Source organism: Melospiza melodia, chromosome 1 (genome assembly GCF_035770615.1).
Source record: "Melospiza melodia melodia isolate bMelMel2 chromosome 1, bMelMel2.pri, whole genome shotgun sequence".
NCBI lineage: Eukaryota > Metazoa > Chordata > Aves > Passeriformes > Passerellidae > Melospiza > Melospiza melodia.
Window position 1 is genome coordinate 131,395,455 of NC_086194.1, and position 25,028 is coordinate 131,420,482.

General features: G+C 42.5%; 1 protein-coding gene across 1 annotated transcript in view; it reads left to right on the top strand.

Moving 5' to 3' along the window:
* The first annotated feature begins 294 nt into the window (after window positions 1-294).
* MAPRE2 (microtubule associated protein RP/EB family member 2) overlaps window positions 295-25,028 on the top strand; it is a 98,160-nt gene continuing 73,426 nt past the window's right edge. Inside the window, exon 1 of the mRNA XM_063168439.1 lies at window positions 295-352. The gene's annotated coding sequence lies outside the window, so the exon portion shown is untranslated. The remainder of the gene's footprint in view (window positions 353-25,028) is intronic.

The following is a 25,028-nucleotide window of genomic DNA, read 5'->3' on the forward strand; positions in this document are numbered from 1 at the left end:
GAAAGGAAAAGGAATAAAGGATAAAGGAAAGGAATAAAGGAAAGGAATAAAGGAAAGGGGAAAAGGAAAGGAAAAAGGAAAAAGTTTTAATCTAGAACTATTAAATAAATAAAAGCAGCGACAAAGTAACAGCAATAACAGTAGGCGCATCCAGGCGCGGGGCGGGATGCTGTCGGGGCGCCGCAGGGAAGGGCGCTCAGGGCGCTCCGTGTCCCGGGGCTCCGCTGCCGTGCCCGGAGCGCCTCCCGCGGGGCGGGGCGGAGCGGGGCGGGCGGACAAAGCCGGGCTGTCAGCGGGGCGGGCGGGAGAAAGGAAAAGAGGCGGCGGCTGCTGCCGGCGGGGCGCGGAGCAGGTGAGGCGGGAGCCGGGGCTGTGCCACGCTGGCACCGGGAGCGGCACCGGGCAGGGAACGGGACGGGAGCGATCCCTTCGCCCGCGGGCAGCTCGGGGCGGAGGGCGGTGGTGGCCGGCGCTCTGATTCACCCACTGCCTGTGCGGCCGAAAGTACTTTGGGAAAGCAGAGGAGCGCTTACCCTGCTCTTATAAAAAAAAAGGAAGTGAAATTTCAGCTCTGTGACGGTGCTAAAACAACCTCCTGACTCGAACCGAGTCCGCTGTCCTGTGGCAGTGAAGCCGGAGAAATCCCGGGAGTATTATGCTGGGTTGCATCACTTAGAGACTAATTAGTATTTAGCGGGCTGCAGGAGCGAGGACCGTGTTTGTTTGGTTGCTGTGAATAGCTGGGAAGCAGGAGAGTTGTTGGCTGGCTCCGTGCTGCGCTGCGTTCATGAATTTAAAGTCCTTCGATATAGAAGCAGTTTGCGTGTCCTGCTGAGCTGCAAGCATCCAAAACAGCTTCTGGTGACGGAGCTTTCCTTCAGTGTGCTGCACGGTAGGAAAGCTTTGTTATGGATAAATCCCATTCCAGGGAAAGCACTTAAAAGCCTGATGATTCAGCATGCTGCATCCACTGACCGAGGGTGACAGCTCCTGCGGGGAAGGATGCAGCGCTGTGGGTGGATATAAACATCACCTGAAGCTACAAGCTTCCCGTGCAGCAGTGGCACAAGCGAGTGAGGCTGTGCAAAAAACGACCCTCCCAACCAATTACTACCAGTTTTTCATTTTAAACAGCATTTTCTGATAATTCAAATGAACAACCCTTTGGTGCTTTCTGTGGTTAGTTAGTTATAGTCCTTTCTGTACTTGCTTCCCAAAGGGATAGTTGCTTTCTATCTGTGGCCCCAAAGTGTGTAGCAAATGAATTGAGGCTAATAACTCATAGCTCATAACTTGGTGTAGCAAGAAATCTAAAGCTGTAAAGAAGGTGAAAACTTTTTACAATAAATACTGTGACATTTTCGCTGTGTTTTAAGAGAAGATAAACACTGAGACTGAGATGACATTTGAGAAGTGGAATAGCAGAATAGTAAGTATTTCAAACAAAGCCTTGTGCAGCTCAAAGGTTATTTTGGTAAGTTGAGCTTGCTGTGCAAAAGACAATCTCTTTTAAAAGTCAAATGAACCATGTAAAGACTTCGACAGGAACACTATTGCAGGGTGAATCTAGTCAGGCTTCTGACTGCTTCAGTGAAGAGCTAAGTATTTAGAAGTATCATCTCAAGGGCATGTTGAGGTATTTATTATTCACCAGCTGTATGAGCAGCTGTACACACTGTCATGTCAGGATGCCCAAGCCATGAGCTGAATGCTCTCCAAATCCTCGGTGTACACACACTCACTCTCTCTTTTCTCTGAGGTACAGAGACCCCTGCTTTAATCCTTGTTTATGTCTTTACTCACACAACTGGATGGGCAGGGTGGGGCTTTGCCCAGTGAGTGAGAAAATACAAAGAGCACAAATTGTCTTTGTCTCACATGGGTTTGTCAGCAACCACTGCTGAGATTGAATGGCTTCTTGTTGGTGAAGCCCTTGCACTGAAAACCATCCCCAAAGTCAAGGAGAGGAGGGCTATGACCCCTTAGCTCACCTACTGCCTTATCCTGTGGGTGACGGTTTGAGTTACAGGAAACTCTTCATCTTTCCAAAATCACTCAAGATGTATGGTACTGCTTCAATAGTGACACTTCATACTGTCCCTAGCAGGGAAAGTTGACTGAGATGCTATAAAATCTATTTAGATTCAACCAAGGGCTTCAGAAATTATTAGCAATTGATAAATTTGACTTTTCCTGAAGGTAAGTATGGTTTCTTTCAGTCTGCCTCAAACTTAGCCTGCAAAATCCATGAGGTACCTCAGTTTCCTAAGGAGAAAAGATTAGCTTATTAAGAAAGGAAAAAGTCAGGGACAGCAGCAGGTGGGGCAGTCAATGTCTTGCAGGCTTGGTGTGTATGAGACACCTCTGCCTTTTGGAGATATTGCAGAGACAGGAAAATATGGATATTTTTCCGTGACCTCACTTTGTGAGATGTGCCAGGGGAGGGAGGATGGTGTAACTTGGCCAATTGTCCTGGTGTCAGGCTGTGTCAGAGCACCTGGTGGTCAGATTTGGTCTTTTGGTGGTATTTTCTGCTAATTTAAAAGTTTTGGCATTTGGCCACTTGCCAGGTACCTGTTTGTGTACCTGGAGCTCCTGGAGTTGGTCCAGCAGAGGACTATGAAGATGATTAAGGGTCTGGAGCATCCCTCTGATGAGAAAAGGCTGAGGGAGTTGGGCCTGGTCAGCCTTGAGAAGAGACGACTGAGAGGGGACCTCATCAATGTCTGTAAATATCTGGTGGAAGAGTGCCAAGAGGATGGAGCCAGGCTCCTCTTGGAATGCCAAGCAATAGGACAAGAGGCAGTGGGCACAAAGTGATGCACAGGAAGTTCCACCTGAACACGAGAAAGAACTTCTTTACGTGCAGAGGCTGTGCAGTGGGACAGATTGCCCAGACAGGTTGCGGTGTCTCCCTCACTGGAAGACTGACTCAACAATTGGATGCAATCCTGTGCCATGTGCTTTAGGATGATCCTGCTTGAGCAGGGAGGTTGGACCAGATGGCCCCTGGGGTGGTTTTCCAGCCTTGCCCCTCCTGTAATTTTGTGTTTCTGTGACTCTTGAAGGTTAAGTCCTCCTATAGTATGGTCCTTCCTCTGAGAAGGTAAAGGGTCTCTTGTGTCATCAGTATTGCTTCTCAGGCAGGAGAAGCTTCTGTCCACAGGGGCAGCAGGCATCACTGACTTGGGAGGACATGAAGTCTGCCTAAAGTGCACTGGAAATAACCCATGCATTGATGATGCTGACTGGGAGTCTCAGGCTGGGACAGTTATTTCAGCCTTATGATGTTGTTTGCAGCGGCCTCTTTTAGTTTTACTGATATTCTAAGTGTAAGGCCCCTCTCTGATGATGGAACTCTCAAATCAGATTTCTTTCAGTTCTTATAAGTCCACATATTCTCAACTATTTGTCATCTGGCTATCTGGCATTTTTCTGTATTATTTTTGAACATTCTTCCAAATGCTAGAGAAACATTAGGAGGAGTTAAAAACCAAATTATATCTCCTCCACCACACCACACCCACCCTCCCAAATGGATAACCACAATAATTTATTGTTGTGGTTTAACTCCAGCAGGCAATTAAGTACCATGCAGCAACTCGCTCCCCACCCCCACAGTGGATTGGAAAGAAGCATTAAGCCTTATGGTTAAGAACAATTTAAGCCTTGAAACAGAATATAGCAATAATAACAACACACCACTAATATTAAATATGCTGTCCTTGCTGTGCAGCCTCCTGAACTCTTGTGTGTCTCCTCACTTCCAGAGTAAGAGACATGGAAAAGTCCTTGGCTTAGGGTAAGCACTACTCAGGAATAGCCAACACACCCGAGTGTTATCAACATTATTCTCATACTAAATCCAAGAAACAGAGCACAGTACTAGCTACTAAGAATAAATAGAACTCTGTCCTACTGAAACAGGGATATTTAATAATTTTGGGGGCTTTCAAAATTACTAAAACTTTGAAACATATAGTTTGAATTTGCCTTACAATAGTTGTATCATGATCGTTTTTCCTTTAAGCCTTCCAACATTGAAACATTAATACAGTCAAACTTTTTTTTTTTTTTTTGTAATAGCTTAATTCCAAAAGAGGGAGAAACATTAGACTAATGCAATTAGGTGAGTGGAATGCATTTTTCCCTCGGGCATCTCTGGAGAGTGATACTATATCATGTTCAAAACTGCAAGTGGTTGTGTCAGACCGAGTTGGGCTGGGCAGATGTTGGCATGAAGCATGGGAGGGGGAGCTGCAGCTGATGCAGAGTCCCAGTGGGAGCATGTTGACAGCATTGCTCTGAGTCACTGGGGGCCCAAAAAACAACTCTGTCATGATGGCACACACTGTGCTGATGTTGGGTGAAGTCTAAGTGAGATCCTGAGCCTTTCAGCACCTTTATGTACGTTAGTTATTTTACTGCAGGTACAGGTACATGTGTGGGATATATAAGTCAGTGTTTTGGCTCAGCTCCTCTGAGCAAAGCCACAACAGCTGATGTGAAATCCTTGCAGTTTCAGCGGGGCTTTATTTGTCACTGATGAAAAGGTGAGGGGGTGTGGGCAATTCCCTGTATGGCTTTTGCCATGGGGATGGTGTAGATCCTCTCTGCTGACAGCCTCCCCCACGTGTGTCTCCAGGAGCAGTGAACCTGAAGACTGACCTCTGGCAGAGCAATGGGTGCTCCCAGGGCAGCAGGAGAAACTGGTGGTTAGTCTGCCTGCAGCAAAGGTGGGGAAAGAGCCTCAGGCAAAGTGTTGTTTTCAAGAGTTTGAAAAGACACTCAGGAAGAAGCAGTCACTTGTCTTCTGCCTTTGGGAAAGCCAGATGACAGGAAAGGGTGCTGGCAGCAGGGTTCAGGAGCAGGGAGAGGAGACTGCAAAATCTGAACAGCTGGGAAAGGATCCCAAAACCAAGAATGTTCTAGGAAAGGTGTCAGGGACAGCATTTATCATGCTATTATTTAATTGGATGTCAGAACAGTTTCACGTTGTGTTTGTCCCTGACGAGCTGGAGCGCAACCGCAGCGCGCAGTCGCAGGGCAGAGGGGATTAAGGCACAGACCTGTTCTGGGAGCAGTGCCCAGTGTCAGCAGCAGGGCTGCCCTGTGCTATTTATATTATGGCCACGAACAAAACGTGTTCTAAAAGGACCCAAGAAAAGCAGTCCTGCTAACAGAGCCCCTCTAGCAAGAGAATGGCTTCAGGAGGGGCAAGTATGCTCAAATATGATGAGCAGCTGCTGCCCTGGAGAGGGGACGGTTCTTCACAGTGGTCCAAAAAGATGCCCAATGGTAGTGAAGAGGAGGAGGACGTGTAGGAAAGATGAAAACATGACAAAATTTGGGGGGAGAGCCTCAGTGATCTTGGTTGAATGCCTCAGTCCCAGAAACTCTTCTCTTGAGCTGAAGAGTTTTACAGTCAACCAGCTTCATTCCCCTGAGCCTTTAAAAGCCCCAGATGTCAAATTTGTCCTATTTAAAGTTCAGGAATGGTTCTCTTAGTAGAAGCTTAATCTTTAACCTGGTCTCTTCTGAGAATGGCTCACCGTGTAATTTCCCCCTTCTGGGAAGAAGCCAGTAGCATTTCTTCAGCCCAGCAATTTCAGATATTGAGTGTTGTGGTGTGCTGTAATGTCCCATTTTGGCCTTCCAGGTCATTTCCAGTTTTCCAATAATTGAGTACACCATTTATTCAAGTTTACTCTTTTCCTTAAATGATAAAATTAGAAGGGTCCTAACACTGGATAATCTACCATATACATGAATGCAAAACTTTCAGGTTGGTCTAATCACCAATGCCAAAGCAAATAAATACATCAAGTTGTCAGAAAATACAAATACTGCATAGATTTGACAGGTGAGAAAGATGTAGAAATACAGGTCTATCAGCTATAAGCTTCAGGCACCTAAGTCGTCTTAATCTAGTAAATCTTGATAGAATCATTAAAGTCCACAGGGGAAATGTGTCTCTCATCTCTCTGCATCATTAGTTTGTACAACATGCAATGTGAAATGGCTGAATATCTGCTCCTTTTAGAGGAGGTTTATTAAAATAGGCTTTGATCTGGTAACCATTTTATGCCTCAATTAATCCTGAGTTGAATTCAGAGTGGTAACAATCTCTTCAGAGTTTGAATGACACTGCAATTAAAGTGTGTTATGTTTTATCAAAGGAAAATAATGTGTTTTGTTTGGCATTACTGTATTCAGACTAAGTAGGAACATGCATTCTGGAAGCTTCTTTGCAATATGGCACTTGAAACTGACCTTGGATCTCATGACTTGTTTCTGCTGGGAATGTGGCATCCCTTACAGTTCTGAATCCAAGGCTATTTGCTAGCCAGACACAAAAACACAGACTAGGAAGGAAAATGGAAGCAATAGATGAAGATATCTTTGGATTTCCATCAGAGTCTGGAATTCTTCATCTCTGATAGAAGTTCAGAAGACACTGTCTTGCAGGAGTACCTGCAAATGCAAATATTGTTCAGCAATGTTTAAGCCTTGTGGATTTAATGGGCAGACAAACACATTCCCAAGCACCTGCAAGTACTGTCTGCTGTGCTTTGTAAAGTTGGAAATGGCTCCTTGGCAGATGGCATGAGCACATAGTTAGTATTAATAGACCCACACACAAGGAGAACAGGGGACTTCTGTTTGTAATTAAGCTAATCACAGAGGCAGCAGAGAGCTCCTGCCTTATCACTTATCACTGCTTATATTCCAACTAGCAGACTGCACCAACAGGGCAAAGAGTTTCCTTGGCACTTGATGCTCCCCAGGATTGTGTGCTTTGGGATTTCCCTGGAGTTGTGAGTACTCGGGGTAGGATATCCCACTCATTCAGCTCTGTTCTACTTCAACAGGTCAGTCTGCAGGTCTGCTGTAGAGCTAAAGGATTGCCAAACAATGGGGTATTTAAATCCACCAACACAAATAAAGTGTGCAACATAAACAGACTAACATTTAAAGCTGTTTATTTAGTTCTTTTCTGCACGCTTTTGCATCTTTTTCTTGCAGCTCAAGCTTTCAGACATTATTAATTGCAGTAACTTTTTATAGTCAGTGCTGCTCCTTTCAACCCCATTAACCCTTTAATTCCCTCATGAATTTTGTTGTCAATCATAATAATGGGAAATGTTATCAAAAGAAAGCAGGAAATTTAGAGGTAAAAGGTATTGACAATTGGTTATGAACACCTTTATGTCTCATTATCAACCCCCAGAAATTTTCTAGGAATATACATTTCTGTAGAAGAAGAGGTTTTGAGGTGCAGCTGAAACCAGTCTGGGGAATCTCACAGGAAAACTGCATTTGATGAAGTTTTGAACAGCAGCTCTAGGTAGGCTGTCTCTTGGAAGACCTTTGAAGTGCAGATTAAATAATTCCAGATGATGACAAAAAACTTTGTTAAGAAAACAAAAGATCTGGGCTTCGAGCCACTCCAGGGTAGTTGGGTTTGTGCCTGGAAAGAACCCTGCATCCACGCACTGCTGCTCTCAGGCTGCTCCTGTGGAGTGCCCCTTTCTTTCTCATCTTACAAGATGATCTTATGACATTTTTCACATTCTTTATCTGTGATGTGTCTCTTCCCCTGAGCTGCATCCTGACTTCACCACAAAATTGGCAGTAATTCTATTCTGTCAGTTTGCTTTTTAACTTCCTCTGGCCTTTGCCTGAAAGGATCCCCCATTTTTCATAGTAACATAGAAGAGATCATAGAATGGTTTGGGGTGGAAAGCACCAGTGAAGGTTACCCAGTTCCAAGCCCCCATCCCTGAGTGGTCTTGGACCAACAGCAAACACCTGAACCCCACCTTTTGCCCAGCAGAGCCTTGGTTGCTGTTTGGCAACTCTTGTTTCCCAGCCTGGCCCTGGGTTCGGTAGGAAAGGGGTGCCACAGGTTGGCCTCAGCCCAGCTGTGCAGCAGAGCCAGAAAATGCTGTGCTTGACCAAGGGGAATGAGAAGCAGCCTCTGTATTCAGAGGCTGAGCATGCTGCTTTATTAAACCAAGAGCTTTTGATCCAGGGGGACCATGAAGAGGGAGGGGACTATGAAACAAATCATGACTAAAACTCAGTCATAAGTTTTCCCCTGAATGTGAAATGTCAGCAGACAGATTAATGCTGTACTTTAAAACATTGCTTCCTCTCTAGGTACAGGCAGATTTAGAAGAGGTCTTGTAACTATTCCTGCTCAGGAAAGCAAATGTGTTTTTAAGGCTGGCCTTCGCACGCCTGGAAGCAGTTGACAACAGCAGTGACATTATCAGCACAGGTAGTGCTGAAGTGCCTCCCCAGTAAAGACCAAGCCACCAGCCCCTTGCTTGCAGGTGTGTGCTCATCTCTGCTGCTTTTGGCTGCTAAAATCTGGCCAACCAAGTTTCAGCAGTTTCCTTTGGTTATAAAAAGCGTGATTACGCTTACAGCTGTATAATGCTGTGTTTGCCATCAGGACAGTAATAAAGTTGTTCTGGCAGGCAGTGCAGATGTGCCATCGTCTTTGTAAGGGCTGTTAGTCATACTCAGAAAATAAGACTTTGGACTTTTTTTTTTCCATGCATGGTGATTATTAGGAATGAATCCCAGGCACTGAGTGTTTTATCTATTGATTTTATTTATCTATTTTATTTTGCTAGCTGGTACAGATGAGAATATACTCCATTTCACTATTTGATGTTTCAGTACTGGGATATAGGTATTCACTATTTCATATTTCAGTACTGGGATCTAGGTATTACCAGCAGAAACAGCGAGTCCTTTGGAAATTAAAGCATTATCTCTGGTATCTTCCCAGTGCTGTATTTCTAAACAGAGCATGGTTCCAATGTGGAGTTGCATCTGTACAGTGTGAACAGCACAGAGCATGACATGCTGGTACTTCTATCACATCTCCTGTGATATTCCTCCTTCTTTCACCCACACCTGTGGATTTCCTCATTTTGTCTGGGACCATAATTCAAAAGAAGTGATAACTCAGCCAAGAATGTCAGAACTGACTGTTTAGTCAGTCATTGCTGAAGTGCAAAGAGAGGAAGCTGGCCCGGAGTGAGCACCTCACATGTATGAAGGAAAATGAGCTGGTCTCAATTTCTCACAACTCTGTATTTCAACTGAACTGCTTTCTTTTCTCTTGCATGTTATTTTTAATTTGTGAACTCACTCAAAACTTATCATTCCCTCAGAATCATCAGACTTTCTGTAAGGAGTGAAACTGTTTTATTAGCCTTGGAAAATGCTGCAGAATTATTTATTCTCATATAAGTAGAACATGACATTACAGACTTCCAGCCGCAGCAAGAGACATAGATATCACTGTACCTTAAATATAGATTTTAAAATCAAAGATGCTTTATCCTGCCTGCAGTAGTACAAAAGCACTGAGAAGTGAATGCTGCAGTTTATTATTTTGCAGTTTATTATTATTGCAACATTTCTTTTTGCAATAAAGGTGGCTTTCTTTCTTCATCTGACATCTGGGAGTGTCATATACTGAAGCAAAAGTTCCACATGAATATATGTTTTTTAAAGACCAATTAGTTTTTCAGACAGAAATGGCCTGGCATGAAAAGGGATGAACTTTCTTGTAAGACTCTTTAAAGTAAAGATTTGGCCCAAGTCACTAATTCTCAAGAAAATACCTCTGTTCTTTGTATCAAGATGGAACAATCACTTCAGCTTATACACAGGAAATGTTGGGTATAATAGTCATTACTTGCACAGATCTTGTTAACAAGAACATAATTTCCTAATCGCTCCCTTGAAAGCAAATCCAGATGATAGAAGCATAGTTGAACTCCTGCCAAACACCTCAAGAACTCTAATTTCACACCCTGCCTCCTTCAGGAGTGCCAGGATAACCTCAACAATTCTGTGAAAAATAAACCCCAAATTTAAGCTCTAAAACCCCCTAACTTAGGCCCTATGCTCATAGTTCATCACACCTGTACCCATGAAAACAAAACACTATCAGTTGGAATAGTACAAAAATTTAAGAAACCAGAGTGCAGCCACCTAGATGTGTTTGTATTACACACCGAGGCAATATATAACTCTGCAGGCAACATTGCCTTAGTGGCAACATCCTAATCCATCACCTCATCCTCTTGAATTAGGCCTTGAGAGGAAAGAAAGTTGAGGGAATTTAAAATATAGAATGTCAGGAGGACAAAAGAACAGATTCTAATTTTTATTGGTGGTCCTTCTGCAGTGAAGGCGTGTGAGATTTAATGAGTCATGCAAAAGGCTTTGATGTTGCATCACCTTCACTCTGTAAGTGATGAAAACAAGAGTCTTCACTGGTGGTGGAGGCTTCTCTTGAGGTGATGCAACTGGAGATTGCTGCAAGTTCAGAGATATGCTGCTTTTCAATATAATGCATCTCTAACACCAGTAAACACTCAAAGCTGGTACACTTCCCTCAGGTTGTTACAGTTCTGCTTTTAAAAAGCAAACAACTGAGCAAGCTCACCCACCACATGTTTGTAGACCATGTTGCAGGTTACTGCAAATATGGAAGACAAATCTAATTTTGTCTACAATTTCTCCATAACTTGTGAGGCTGTCAACTAGTTACCCACTTAAGAAAAAAACAACCCCAGAACAGTATATGAGTGGCTGATAAAATTATTATATTGCTTCAGAGAAGTTGTTTCCTTTTTTTTTTTTTTTTTTTGTAGGGTTTCTAAATAGGATGAGAGGTGGAGCTACTCATTTAGCCACGCCCATGGAGAGGTTTATAAAGGGAGGTTATCAAAGGGAAGTTCTCTTCTACCAGTCTATGACAACAGGCAGTTTCATTTAATTGTTTTTTATCTTAAAAAATAATACTAATCCTACCATGTCAAGGCTTCTTAAAAGTTCCTGTACTGGGGATACTCCTCTAAATCAACCTTTGAGACAGCAAGGAAAGGTAAGTCATGGGGTCTTTACTACCTTAATTCCTTTTCTACACCTAATATTTCTCTGTCAGAGAAAGGGGTATTACTGTAATTTCAAAGGTCTGTGTTTTCTCCGCCATTTGTGATTGGAGTTTTGTTCTCTATAGCTTTGTAATCCTCTATATTAAGTCAAATGGAGAAAAAAGCAGCCTTAAAAAAGCATCCCCAAAATGGGAGAGGTTGTTCTTTGTCATAAGGTAGTTATGCTTTCAAGACTGATGACTTTGAGGGCTAATTTGCACCACCTGGCCACAACACTGAGGTTAATGTGGCTGCTGTAATTGTGCTGCTGTTTGTCAGTCATACCAATATTAACTTCTCAAGCAGACAAATAAAAGATATGCTGTGCTTTATTGCACAATTGCTGTGGCTTAGTCATGACTTTTTGATACACCCAAAAATCCTGCTATAATTTTTGGTTTCTATTGTATCACAGTTTCCTTATATGCACACGCACAGGACTGCTTACGAGTTACTCTGTTCAGCACAGGCCTTGTGAGTGACAGTGGATGTCCCTCCATGGGATCAGGTGCTGTAAAAGTTTGTTTGCTCTTGAACACAGGTGTTCACATTGGTACAACAATTCTGAGGACAGGCCTATATCTGTTTACAAGATGTCTGGGTGAAATCTTTCATAGTCTTCTACTGAAGTCAAATGCAGTGTAGTAAAAAGTGATCACAACAATGCAGAGTGTGTAGCATGGATGGGGCAAGGACACTGGTCAGCATAAAAAATATCCCTCTCATTACACTGCTTACCTAACTCTGGACGCATTGCTGCGTGATAATAAAGCAGAACTGTGAGGAGCTATAGAGAGGGGGATGAACCTTAAGGAGCTCCTTTCAGGCTTCTGGGAAACTGGAAGGAAGTGTGAATGGACTTATTGGAAAAGTTAATATGTAACCAGACACAAGTGTCTTAACTTTCTTCTCCAAGTACTTTATCTGTACGTAACTAGATCAGAGAAGAATAGTAAGTTTCCTTTTATAAGCTTTCAATATAGATGGAGTAGAAGTCACTAATATTTTTTGTTACTAATTGTATGCAAAACATAGGAATATTTGAGGGTCACTAGTCTACCAGTGTTCTGAGCATATTCTGGAATAACTAGTACGGGCTACAGAAATAATCAAAGTAATGTTTTCCACAAAACTGGTGCTCTTGATGGGTTCTCCTCTTCAAGGTATAAGCAAAACTGTGAATTAATGTATTGGCAAAAGCTGACTGATGGCCTTTTGGGCAAAATGTCATGGTGCAAGCTGGAGAGACTGTCACAGCATTTGACTTTGTAATTAGTAGACATGAGAAAATAAATGCATCTTACACTTGAATACACACATTTTCTACCTTGATAATGCTGTGGCATTTCTTTGGAGCCAGTGGTAAACTTGTAGGATGCTTAACTTGAGCAGTGTGGTCATTTCTGCTGCCCACCATGTGTTTTCACTGATATGTAGCAAATTGTGGCTGTGCTGGGTTGTGGTGAGAAGAGTCTTGTTTGACAGCATAGCATCTCCTGCAAGGGCAGACCCTTGGCTTTATCCACTGCCACTCTTCCGGAGGCTGACATGCTGCAGCTACGTTGTTGCCAGCTATTTTTGAGTGTGTTGCATTTATTTTAAGTAACCTATGTTGATTAAACTATTAACAAATACTTGTTGTTTAAAAATACTTGCTGATATCTCTTGCAATACTTGGGGAGAAGATTGGGGAGATGAAGAAGGAGGAAAATGGAGAATACTGTCAATACTGTCAGAGTCTTAGGTGTCTCTACTCTTGGATCCTTTTGGATGGGTTTTCTGGATCAGGAAGAAAGTTGAAGCCTTTTCAAATGTGTAATGGAGAGTTTCTTGCTTTTTGACATCATTGCATAGCTTAACATCTTTGTCAATTTGGTCATCCCCCAAGCAGGAATTAAAGCCACTTGGAAAGTAATAATTGTGGAATACTTAGCATAATTCTGATACCTGCTATTCAACACAGATGACTGAAGTGACACTGACTGTCCTGTGGCTGATTACTTATTTCATCTGATAAATTTAGATAAATCTTCAAGTTGGCTTGTAGCCAAACTTCAAGCCTTTGGCTCCCACCTTCCTTTTCTGGTTTGATTTTTGGAGCCATTTATGTTCTAAATGTAGAAAGACTTCTTGGTGGTGAGCTGAGTAATGAAGAGACAGATGACCAGTGTCAATCTCTTGTAACTTCTTTGAGGCAGTGTATGAAGGCTGACACTGACAGTGGCCTTACCTTGACGTGGTATTCCATCAGTCCTTCATCTTTAAAAACTTGTGCTATCAGAAGATTTCAGCAGAAAATTCAGCATATATAGGTGAATATAAAGTCCATTTCACCTCTACTGCTGAGAAGACCCAAGCTGACCCTGCTCAGCTGGATTCCTTACTGCTTTATGAATTCCTCTGTTCAACTGTTATTTATTTAAATTGTGGGATCCCTAAATCAGAATGTTCTACAGATCTTAAAATAACTACAGTTTCTTTAACATTATTTGATGCCCTTAAGTAATGTATTTTTTCTTAGGGCAGTGCTGTCAGAGGACAGAACTGGCTTTTGTTGCCCTAGTCTAGTTTTAGTCAAACCAACTTTCTAAGTTTAAACAGTAAATCTTGTGGACTTGCAATTTTTCACTTTTTGTCCAGGTGACAGTCATGCATATAGGGAACAATTCCCAACACAAGGAAGAAGACTGAAATTCAACTCCTTTGTGTAAGCTGGAAGAGGAGTTGCAAAGGATGTGGTATACAATTAAAACTCTCCTTAGATCACTGAGATCTAAATAATAAACTGAGAAAGAAATATCTGCCAGTCAGATGTCACTTGGCCTGAAACAAAGTTTTTGAGGTGTGTTTGTAAATTGCTTGAAGGCCACACCAGATAAAAGATGTGTTTAGTAAATAAATGTGTTTACTATCCTGTGAATGGCTTTAGGATGATGTATTGTCTTTGTTGCAGCAAAAATCTTTCACTGGGATGCAGGAGCTACAGGCAACATGTGATCATGGGAGAAAACCAGATAGAGAAATCCTATGATGGGCTTGTCAGATGACAGGGAACTTATTCTGTAGCTATTCTGTGGAACAGAGCAACAAGAAACGTTTGTCTGACGGGTGGCAGTGATGTCTCTGGGCTCCTTTTGAAAGGAACCCTGAGCTACTGGTACAGTTCTGTCCATCAAAACAATGTGGCACAGAGAGATTGATGAGGCTTTGTTGCAGCACTCACTGGGTGCTACTGAAAGAAATTTGGAGAGCTGCCTTCTGATCTGTGACGGTGAAGGTCTTATTTCAGGTTTTATTGGTTTCAGTGATACATAATAAATCATAAATAAAATGTGTCTGTTCTGCAGTAGCCTAACTGTACCCATTTAAATCCACAGAATGGTACAGGATATATGGCCTCAGAGTTTCCTGTGTATGTCCTGCTGTACAGTGTGGGGTTTATATGTTTTTTTCTTGATGAAACTGTTTAAAACTGAATTCCAAGTAAAGATTTGTTCAGAATTTTGCCTGAGGTAAAGTGAAAGGCATTTCTGCTTTACTCACAGCCCTGAGCATATGGGCTGGTCCTGGGAGGTGCTGGAGAGCCCACTCAGGAGTAACCAGTGTCAGCCTGTGTGCTTGCAGGGTGCTGCAGCAGGGCCCGAGCTCCATGGGGGAGCCACACACTCTCTCCTATGAGCTTAAGTGAGGTGTTAGGGGCTTCCAGCCCACAGAACTGATTTTATTAGAACATAAAAATAAATGTGAGAAGAAAAAGCACCAACAGGAGAGAAATCTGGTAGTGAGATCAAAGCACCCTAATAATATATGCCTTCCATGCCCTATGTATCCTGTGCAGGAGGGTCATTCCCCCCTATCTTTTCTACCTGTCTAATTTTGGGACTTCTGAAGTTGAAGAAATTTTGTGCTGTCTCCAATTTATTTCCTCTTCTTGTTGAGTTTGTCTTCTGGTTCAAGCCCCTGGCACAAGCCCAGTGCTTTGCTCAGGCATCTGCCATTGTCCACTTGAGCATCACGTCGAACACGAGGGTTTCACTCCCAGCTCACCCCATGGAGTGCACTCGCGGCAGTTAAATAAATAGCTCTGTGTGTGTGTAAACATAAAACCTCTTTGAGTTGGATTCTCTTGCCATGCTGCAGGATGCCTTTCTGTTCGTATCAAGCACAGACAGGGCCATTTCTCTGGGATGGGGACTGGCAAAACAGTGACCTTATTCCAGTTAAAAAAAAAAAAACCAAAAAAAAAAAAACCATAAAAGAAGCAGTAAATTGTGTTCCTGGATTTATTGAGCTCTTAGTGTCAGAGCACTGTTACATTGGCTTGAACATCCTTTTTTCCTGCACAAAATAGTAGGGGAAAGAACGCAGCACTTCAAACAAGAAAGGTCGTAAGCACCTCTGCTGAAAATGGAAAGCAGGAGTGTTCCTGGGATAAAAACACTGAACTTCCCGGGGTAGCATCACGTCACCTGGTTAGAGTTGGGACAAGTTCAGTTGTATTTTTCTTTACATGTCTTGTATGTCAAAATATATTGATAATTTTCATATTGTGGAAATTAAACTTCAGCATCAATTTTCCATCAAACAGGAGTAGGAAAGCTGAACCCTGACATCTTGTCTCGGATTCAGCAGTTTCTCACAACCAACATGTCATGCCGAGGGAAAACAGAGCGATGCTGAAGTAAAACTATGTGCTCGTGCTCTCCACAGGCAAAAGGCATTTAGTTTGATGAGGTGCCAAACAATGTCATCTGAGAGTGTTGTAAAGCGTTCCAGCTGTCCAGCGTATGCTAACTAACTAGCTGGGTGACCTGGAATTTATCCCTGTGAGTATTTCACCAGCAGTGACCTTGCCTGATCCCGTGGCTTCAAGATCAAGTGCAGCTCGTTGCATTCTCCCAGCAGTACTTCTGGCCGTGGCTGCATTGCTCTGAGCATCCTGCCCACTGCTGAAGCATGGACTGTGGTTCCTCAGCCAGGCTCCCCTCTCAGCTCCCTCCCTGCTTGCTGCAGGAGATGCTGCCCTGCTCTGTTGACTCATGTGGAAGGTGTGGCATGTTTCTACCAGGAATGGGAGGGTGTAAGAGAGGAGTTGCAGCAGAGTGCAGCAGACTCTGAGATAGGCCCTGCAGGGAAATCAATCTTATGGGAAAACACAGGTTGAAGCTCACATTTTTGCTATGTGAGTTTATAAGCAATCTGGCTAACAAAAAGGGAGAAAGATTGGACTTGTACCACCAGCCTGCATAAAACTGCTCGCTGTTTTGGAAAAGACAGACCTGCTTTCAGCTGATGCTGGATGCTTCAGCTGCAGACACTATGCAGCTGCTCATTTTTTCCGCAAGTTACTACCTTGATTCACCTTGGACATGTTCAGTTCAGTAACATCTTGTTATGGGAACCTTCAATAGCTGACTAATCCTGATGAAAACAGAAAGGCTTTGTTAAATGAATTCATGACTGGGAAATAAGGACTGTGTTTTCACAAGTTTTATTTAGAGCTCCAAAATGCATGTTTACCTTTTGTACATACATTTTATATCTAGCACTCTTTCCTAAAGCAGTCACGCCTGAAAATATCTGATAGTTGCCATCCCAGGAGCCTTTGATGCAAAGCTGTGAGTTTATGGAAGGCAGGAGGTGTGCCAATTGTTCTTTCAGGCTCAGCTGAAGGACACTCTGGTCATTCCAAAGGAAAACAGCTACTGGGAGGCTGCTGCTCCAGCAAGTGCCACAGTCTGAAGAGAGCTTATCCACAACATTAACACAGGCTGGGCTCTCAAGGGCAGATTGCATGTGCCTCTGAAGAAACAGTAAGGCTTGTTACTCTGCACAGAATCTACTCTACTGATAGGTTTATGAGAGAAGGATACAAACAAAACCAAACCCTTCCAAACTCCAGAACTGCCAGTTTTGCTAATCTAAGCTAAAAGGCTTTTCCTTCTAAATGGGATAAATTGGCTTTTGTATAAATCTATGAGGGAAATAGTGTGCATGTAAATGACAAATCAATGCAAAGTAGCTGATTCTTCATTTAAGTGATGACTTTTCTTGATTGGTTTGGCCAGCAAATGAAAAACAGAAGTGTCTGGGAAAGGCAGTGAGAGAAGTATCTACACTTAAATTGTGTATACTATTTTAATTAGTTTAGAACTCTTCCAAATCAGTGCTTACACACAGTGTGCTGAAGAAAAAGCTTTGCAGAGCAGGATGTTGTGGAAGCATAAATTCAACCTGATACTGTAAAATAACTTGGAAACTTCCTAATTTTTTTTTCTAATGGATAAATAAAGCACATGTTCATGTTTGTGGGCTGATGCACTGTGTTCTGTGGCTCTTGTCTGCAGAACAACGTGAAGAAACAATAATTAATGTGAGCTTTGTACTGCAGCTTCTTGGAGGAAATACTGCAGCTCAATAATGAAGCCAAAAGTTTCTTACATAGTAGAATTCAAATGCAGTCTATCCCTCTCCAGGGGTTGAGGGTTGCAACCCATCTTTTGAACCCCTTCCCATATCACTTTGCCTTATTGTGTCATATCATGAAGTACTTAAATAAGGTAACAAGCTGTCACTCTTATCTCACAGACTGGAATATTTTTTCCTTCAACTTGAAATTCACAAGATGTGATCATGTGGCAATGCCAATGTAACTGAAGGGGTAAAAGGTATTTATACAATATTTATGTACAGTCCTGCCCTGAAGAACCCCTCTGTGGCTTTTTTTGAGTCTCCCTTAATGGGGAAACTTCCAGCTCTACATACACTCTAGATCCCAAAAAAGCTCAGTTGGTTCTGTACTCTCTGTCACATATACAAGTTTCCAGTTTTAGCTGTAATTATTTGTGTGGGGTCATTACCACAGTACAATTGTCCTCAAGCTTCAGTGCATTTTAGCTTTCCCATTTTGCAGGCAGGAGTCCCCCACTTTGTGACAGACCTTTTGCAAGTGCAGGTTTCTGATCCTCACTGAGAATATAGGTAGCTGTAATATTTGTCAGTGAAGTTCTTCTCTTAGTGATAAGAGGTGCTCACCTGAGTAGGGTAAGCAAATCAGTGAACTTTGAAATATGAATAAATACGAAGCTGTATTTCTCTGCCTACTCCCCCAAGAAATCCAATCCTATCAAATCCCCAGATTTTGTTACCTGTGCCAAGCACAATGATCGCCTCCTGCTTTCGGTCAAAATACGTGTGGAAGGGTGTGAAGTGTTGCTGGGCTGTTCCTCCACCTTGCAGATGAGGATGGCTGAAGGATTGACTCAAAACATGAGATACTAAAGGGGATCTGCCCCTTAGCAGGTTGGAGAGGGCATAAAACCTGCTCCTCCAGTGTTTCATGATCACTGGGCTGTGACAATGCCACTGGGACCCCCTGCCCACGTTTCTCCACTGATTAAATTGTGTAAAAGATTAACATGGTCCTTTCAGCAGAGCTGGGAGCATAGGGATGATTGTCACACTGTGGGTCTATGGAAAAGTGACTCCTGCATTCCTCCAAGGAAAACTGGATGGTTGGGATTGATTAGATGAAAAGGAGAGACTTCTTTGGCTTTTGGTTTATGGGAGCATCTCTTATGATCTGTGCAGGACAAATGAGGTGATGCTACACACCCTTCAATGTCCCATCAGCTGTCACATGAGCACCCTATCTAATCAGAGGTTTACATTTCTACAAATTATAGCCTTAAAGCCTTCATAGGTTTGTACATGCATAATTGACTGCAGGTAATCCATTCTGCTCACACAAGGCAGGAGTCCAAGAACTCCTACCTGCTTCACCAGTGTTGTAAAGAGAAAAATATTTGGGTTTAGATTTATATATTAAATATTATTTATTATAAATATATTTCTATAGTAGACATGTATTAATGTATATGTATACTATACATATATTCTATGTAGCATTTGTATATAAATATAAATGTATACTATATTAATATATAGTATACATTATGTATACTATATGTATAAATGTATACTATATTTATATAATATACATTTTCATCTAACAGCTGAAATAAAAATCAAGTTACAAGACTTGAGCTGCTGTAACTATTGCCATTGATACTGGAATTTATCTTTACATCTTTGGAATCTATCTTTACATCTTTGAGTTGGTCCCGTTTTTCTGTTCAGCAGTTTAAGGTAGAGAAAGCTGCCAGAACTGTTAAAATGGCTGAGATGGCAGTTCATACCTTCACTCTTTCCTGGGCTTTCTTTCCTGGTAAGGCAAGCAGGCAACAAGGAGCCTGCAGTGATACTTCTGCATGGAATCACTGGATGGTTCTGGTTGAAAGAGATGATCTTGTCCACTCCTGTTCAAAGCTATCCCAAACAGATCAAGTTGCTCAGGAGCTTGTTGAGTTCTGAATATCTCAAACATTCAGATTTTCCAGCCTCGCTGGACCCAATGTTCAACCACTCTCGTGATGAAAACACTTTTCCTAACGTGTAATCAGGATTTTCCCTGTTGAAACTTGCCTGTTGCCTCTTGCTGTGTCTGTGTGCCTTTGAGAAGATCCTGGCTTCGTCTTCCCTACACCCTCCCCTTTAGTAGCTGAGGGCTGCAGTCATACATCCCCCACACACCTTAAAGCTTCTCATGTTCAGGCTGGACCAACCCAACTCTCTCAGGCTCTCCTGTATCACACACTCCATCTCCTTGACTATCTTGGTATGGTAGGCTGGGCTCCAGAGTGTCTGTCACTGGTTTGTGGCTCCCCAGTACACAGGTACTGCACTTTTGCAACCCCTGAGTACAGCAATTACTGTCCTGCATCTGCAAGCCAGGCTCAGTGTAGAGCTGCCCTCCTTTCTGCAAGGACATTCTGCTGAGCGTTTTTCAATGTGTTGTCAATTTTTCAATTTGACCCCTCGGGTCTTTTTCTTTTTTTTTTTTTTTTTTTCCCCTCTGAAGTTTGTCTCCAGCTGGCTGGGACCCAGCAAGGTCATTCCTTCCCCGGGGCAAGAATTTGCATACTTGATTTCCAGACCTGTTGTCCTCACCTCTTTTCTGGTCTGATTCTTGCACTGCTTTGGAGAACTGTTTTACTTTTTAAAGGAAGTTAGTGAATTCTGTAACTTAGACACCCAGTTGGTAAGTTTAGACAATTTGTAGGCAAAGTGCTCATAGTAAAGCACTAGGTTAAAACAGAGGGTTGGTAGGAGCATTTATCCCCCTCCGTAGCCACCTAAGGGATTTTTGCTGAATGTTCTCTGATGTGCTAAATTTTCTTCACTCACTGTAAAGAGAGATCTGAAAAACTAATCCAATAATAGTGGGGGATTCAGCCCATTTATTCTCAAGCACCTGAACTGATCTACCTGCACTTTTCTCAGCCATAAGTTACTTTTTGAGTTAAAACATCTGTCTTTTAAACTAACTTGGTCTTCTAAATGTTTTCCTGGTGCTGAAGTTGGTACATTTTATATCCTTGAGGCAATTTTGAGTGTCCCCCAGATGCTGCATAACACTCCTATGGAAGTTCTCTTTGGCCACTTCCTACTGTGCTTGTTCAGCAGGCTCATTTTCAAAGATTGTCAGCTTGGATAATTCAGCTTATTATTGTTATGCCATCAGGACTCCTCATGTTAACCTTGGGATTTGCTGTTTTAAAAGAACTTCAGAAAATGGCTCAGGTCAGAACACAAAGACAGGCACTATTTTTGCTTTTTTTAAACGTTTGAGTGTATATTTTAATGCTTTCCCCTTGAACCTTCTTTTTAATTCTAAACTGATGATGAATCTATAAAATCCAGCTACAAAATGAAGCCTAGAATTGAGTACAGGATATGCTAAATCTGGAGGCTGGTGGTGAGTTGACCTGGAGCAGAGCAGCTGCTGCTAGCTGTCTTCCATGTGTCTCTTACCCCCTCCAGGTTGAACAGGAGCAGGCTGATGTGTGTTCTGCCTTAGCTCTGTGTATCCCCCAGTCTTTGGGCCATATCAGAGGAGCCTGTGTCTGCTTTCAAAGCTTGATATTCCCTCCCACTCAGTGGAGTTATTCCCTGTGCCTGTTTCTGGCCAGCAATACCAGCCTGTGAGACAGATCCTGTTGTCTCAAGTGGTGACACCCCAGTGTTGATGGGGCCTTGCTGGGTACTACAAAACCCAGGAACTGTCCCATATTTGCTTTTCTATATCTGAAAAAGAAAAAAAAAGGTGACTTTAAAATTAGATCCCTTTTTGCTTCTGCTTCAGAGTGGATGGGATTCAGAGTTCTAGCAAAACTGCAGGGCAGCCCAGAGACATAAATAAGGAGCAAACAGTTAAGGCTGGAACGCCTTAAGGCAGTATTATTGCCAAATTCTTCATCACGGGAAACCTTAGTCAGTGCTGGCTTTTCTTTCCTCTCTATAAAACATGCATCATCACAGCATGATTTTGTTTATAAGGAAATACTACAAAGAAATTGGTTAAATTATTCTAGTGCATGAAACTAAGCAGAAACCTGATCAACTCTAGTTATTTTTAAACCAAATGCTTTCTGTAAGATGATATATCAGAAAAAAAACCCTAAAACATAATGCATGAGTACATAGAGAAATGCATTAGTAGCAAACTGCAGACGTGCACCAAACAAAATTGGTGGTTGTGTTGGATGTAGAAGTCAAGACACTGCCACTGCCCAGTGGGACAGACTTTTAGTTCTGTGAAAGAAATTGAAATGTATACATCAATGGTCTGAACTAAATTTTAAAGAAAAGGATGCCTCAGCTAATTGAAGGAAGATTGTTTTCTCCAAATGGAGCAAAGGGAATTTTTTTTTTTTTTTTGAGATAAGTGAGATGTGGCTACCTGCTGCTAAGTACAAAGAGTGATAAATACACAGTCTCATCTGGTCATCCTATTAGGTCTGCCACCTACTGCTGGATATACTGGTTTGCTACTGCTTGTCATGCAAAAGAAAAGGTTTGCCAAATCTGTCACACTAGTTAAGTAAAATCACACAAACTGAGCTCTGTTACACCCTTTCCAAGCTGGAAGATAATTACTGTGTCTCAGAGTTACTGGGCAGGAAGGCAGTGAAGGTATTTATTAATAGGAGGAGGACAGGCAGGCTGCTGCAAAAATGTAAGTGTCGCTGCAGTTGGCTGGAGCTTTGAACGCAGCAGTGTCTGCAAGTCACTTGGATCATGGAAATTCCCCTCTACAAGAAGTTGAGGAGGGGCAGGAGAGGACAGCAGAAATGACACAAATTGGTTTACTGCTCTATAGGAAGAAAAATCGAAAGGCTTCCCAAACAGAGTAGAAGTCTTCCTGAGAAAGAATGCATGCTCTTTCCCACAAAGTTGCTAAGTAGGGCAAGCTTGGATTTACTTTATATGTAAATGACCAAAAAAAGTTTGTTTGCTTTGTAAATGAGAGGGAGGAAACAGAGTCTTATAAGAAATCTCTAGGACCTTTTTTGTGCCAGTAGATGACTTGAAATCAGAGCACTGGAGAGAAGCAGAACCACTGGGACAAATCCGTGTTTGGAATGGGAAGAGCAAAAGAGGTGGGAAGCACTTGGTGTCAGCATCTCACATCTTCTGGGACTGCCTTCCTTGTGAAGCACTCTGGGTCAGACTGGGTTTCTTGTAGTTCTGAAGCTGGAGGTAGTGTTAAACTCTGCTCTGTTTCTTGATTTCTTTGCTTTGGGTCCTTGCCTTTGTGCCTTCCCTGTAGTGCACAGAGCCGAGGCCAGAATAGATGCAGAGGAATTACTCAGGAACAGTGAGGCAGCACAGGGCTGGGCTGTTACCAGCAAGTTGAGAAATCTGCCAAGTAGATCTGTGAAGTAGATGGGGGTTTTTGTTTTGGTTTTTGTGATTCATGCACAGCTCATAAAAACAGTCGTTCTTTCCTTTGACACTGGAAGCCATAAAATTAATGTTTCTGTTCATCTTTTCAACAGGAAAGCATATGTAAATAGTGATATACATGGTTTTCTGATTTACACTCTGAGTTTGTCCATTTCTGTAATTTGTCAAGCTATTCTCCACTCAGTAAATGCCTGGATAGCAGCCACATGGGGTTGCTTGAATTCTTTCAGTTGCTAAAAATAAGTTGGTTTTGAAGTTTTTTCTGTAAGTGCTGAGGATATTTGAGGCAATAATCAGTGACTGTCAGCCCATATTACAAATTGTTTCATGCAACATCACATTTCCAGTCTTTGGCAGGGAGAAGAAAATAGATCTGTGCAGTATGGAAGAAAGCATCCAGTACACAGAGACAGTAGCAGCAGACAGGGCTCAGTGCCCACAGGGGAAACACAGTTTCTGGAGACAAAGTTTTGAACTAGAACGCATTTGATTTAAATCACTTTAATTACATTCTGTCCTAATTTTTCCTCCTTGGTCTTCCAAACTAACAACTATGGGTACTACTTTTCATATTACAATTGTAGTATGTGCCTCTGGATGCTGTTCCTTGTTTAGTACAGATTCTCTGATGTACTTTCTTCTTCCATTGAGTTGCTTTGCTTTCTACTTATGCTCTTATATCCCTCTTCCCCAATTCTTGTTTTGTTTGGGGTGCTTGTTTTTTTTTTTTATTTGGAGTTTTTTTGTGTCAATATTCATTCAAATTCTATTCAATGCTTACAGCATTTCAAGTGATATTATTATAGAAGCCCCTTCTGCATCAGTTTGTGTCGGTAGGTTCAGCACTGTTGGTGCAGGAATAGCTAGTGTGCACAGGGAGAAAAAATACACGCTGAGAGCAGGTGAGCCCTGGAGAGCAGCTGAATCCACAGAACACCCCAACATCCCATAAACTGAGCTGTAAAAGTTTGCCAAGCCTGCCCAAGGCCTCCACTAGCACTCAGTATCAAACAGGATAGATAACCCAGCAGCATCTGAAAAAGTGGCAAAGGCAGCTACAGAGCTGCATGCACAGCTGGTGAAGGAGGGGAAGGGACCCCTGAGGAACTCTCTGGAAACCAGTGGCCCACTGGTCCAACCCTCCTCTCCTGGGTTTCACTTCCTGACTGTAGCTGTAGCAGGGTGAAACAAGGGATGGGATGGGGAGAACTGAATGCACAATGTGAACAGCCATTGGTTACTAATAAAAGCTACTCAATTCTATTAATAACAGCTAAACTCAAAAGCATTTTATGATAAACATTGGTCTGTTTCCCCCCAATGTAATTCACTCATCAGGGAAATGGATAGACTAATGTAAGGAACTTGCAGCTATGGGTAACTTTACACATACCTGCAAAAATTTGCATTACAACAACATAGAGCAAATAATAAATTTCTGCCCTAAAAAAAAAACCATAATCATATTGACCTCTTTTACTATATACAAAACTACTCTTTAAAATGCTCTTAATTTTTTTTTCTGTATCCTAAGGTCTTTTCCATTTTCCTGATCCTCTACATCTTCATCCTCCTGCATTTTACCCCTTTTGCCTAAGTTTTCCAAGGTGGAAGAAAGAATTTCTTTAGGTGTATTGATAGATGACTGTTTAGGAGATGGGAACCTACTTTAAAATCAGTTCAGCCTGTGTTTGTTGTGGAGTTTTGAGGAATTGAATTGTGCTTGCTGGCTTTTGTAGAGTGGTGATGTGATGCCAGTGTGTGCAGCTGAGAGCTGTGCATGGCCTGCCATGAAGTAAAAGGATGTGGCATCCTTTTCTCCTTGCCTTCATTGCACATCTTTATCCCTCCACCCTTTCAAAGGAGACTCCAGCTCTCCATCCTTACCTTCTTCACACCCACACTGACTAGGACCTCTACTGCATTCCTTTGTCCACCTCAACTAAATTCCACCCTAATGATCCGGTGTTTCCTACCACTCCCTTGCCTGGTGCTGCTGCGGCCTCTGGAGCCAGCAGGACGGGTTGAGGTGTTGGCATGGCTCACAGAGCAGGTGGAGACCTGGCAGTGCTGCTGCACACAGCAGCAAGTGCCAATTATCTCATGTGGCCACGGCGATTGCACTGCTCCCTGCAGCTCAGGTGAGTGCCTGTTTGCAGGCAGAAAGGCAGGAGCTGTTGCTGAGATGTGCCTCTTTGGCTTACCTGTGCAAGCATCAGCAGAATCAGTTTCCAAGGTTTAGGGACTTGTGCT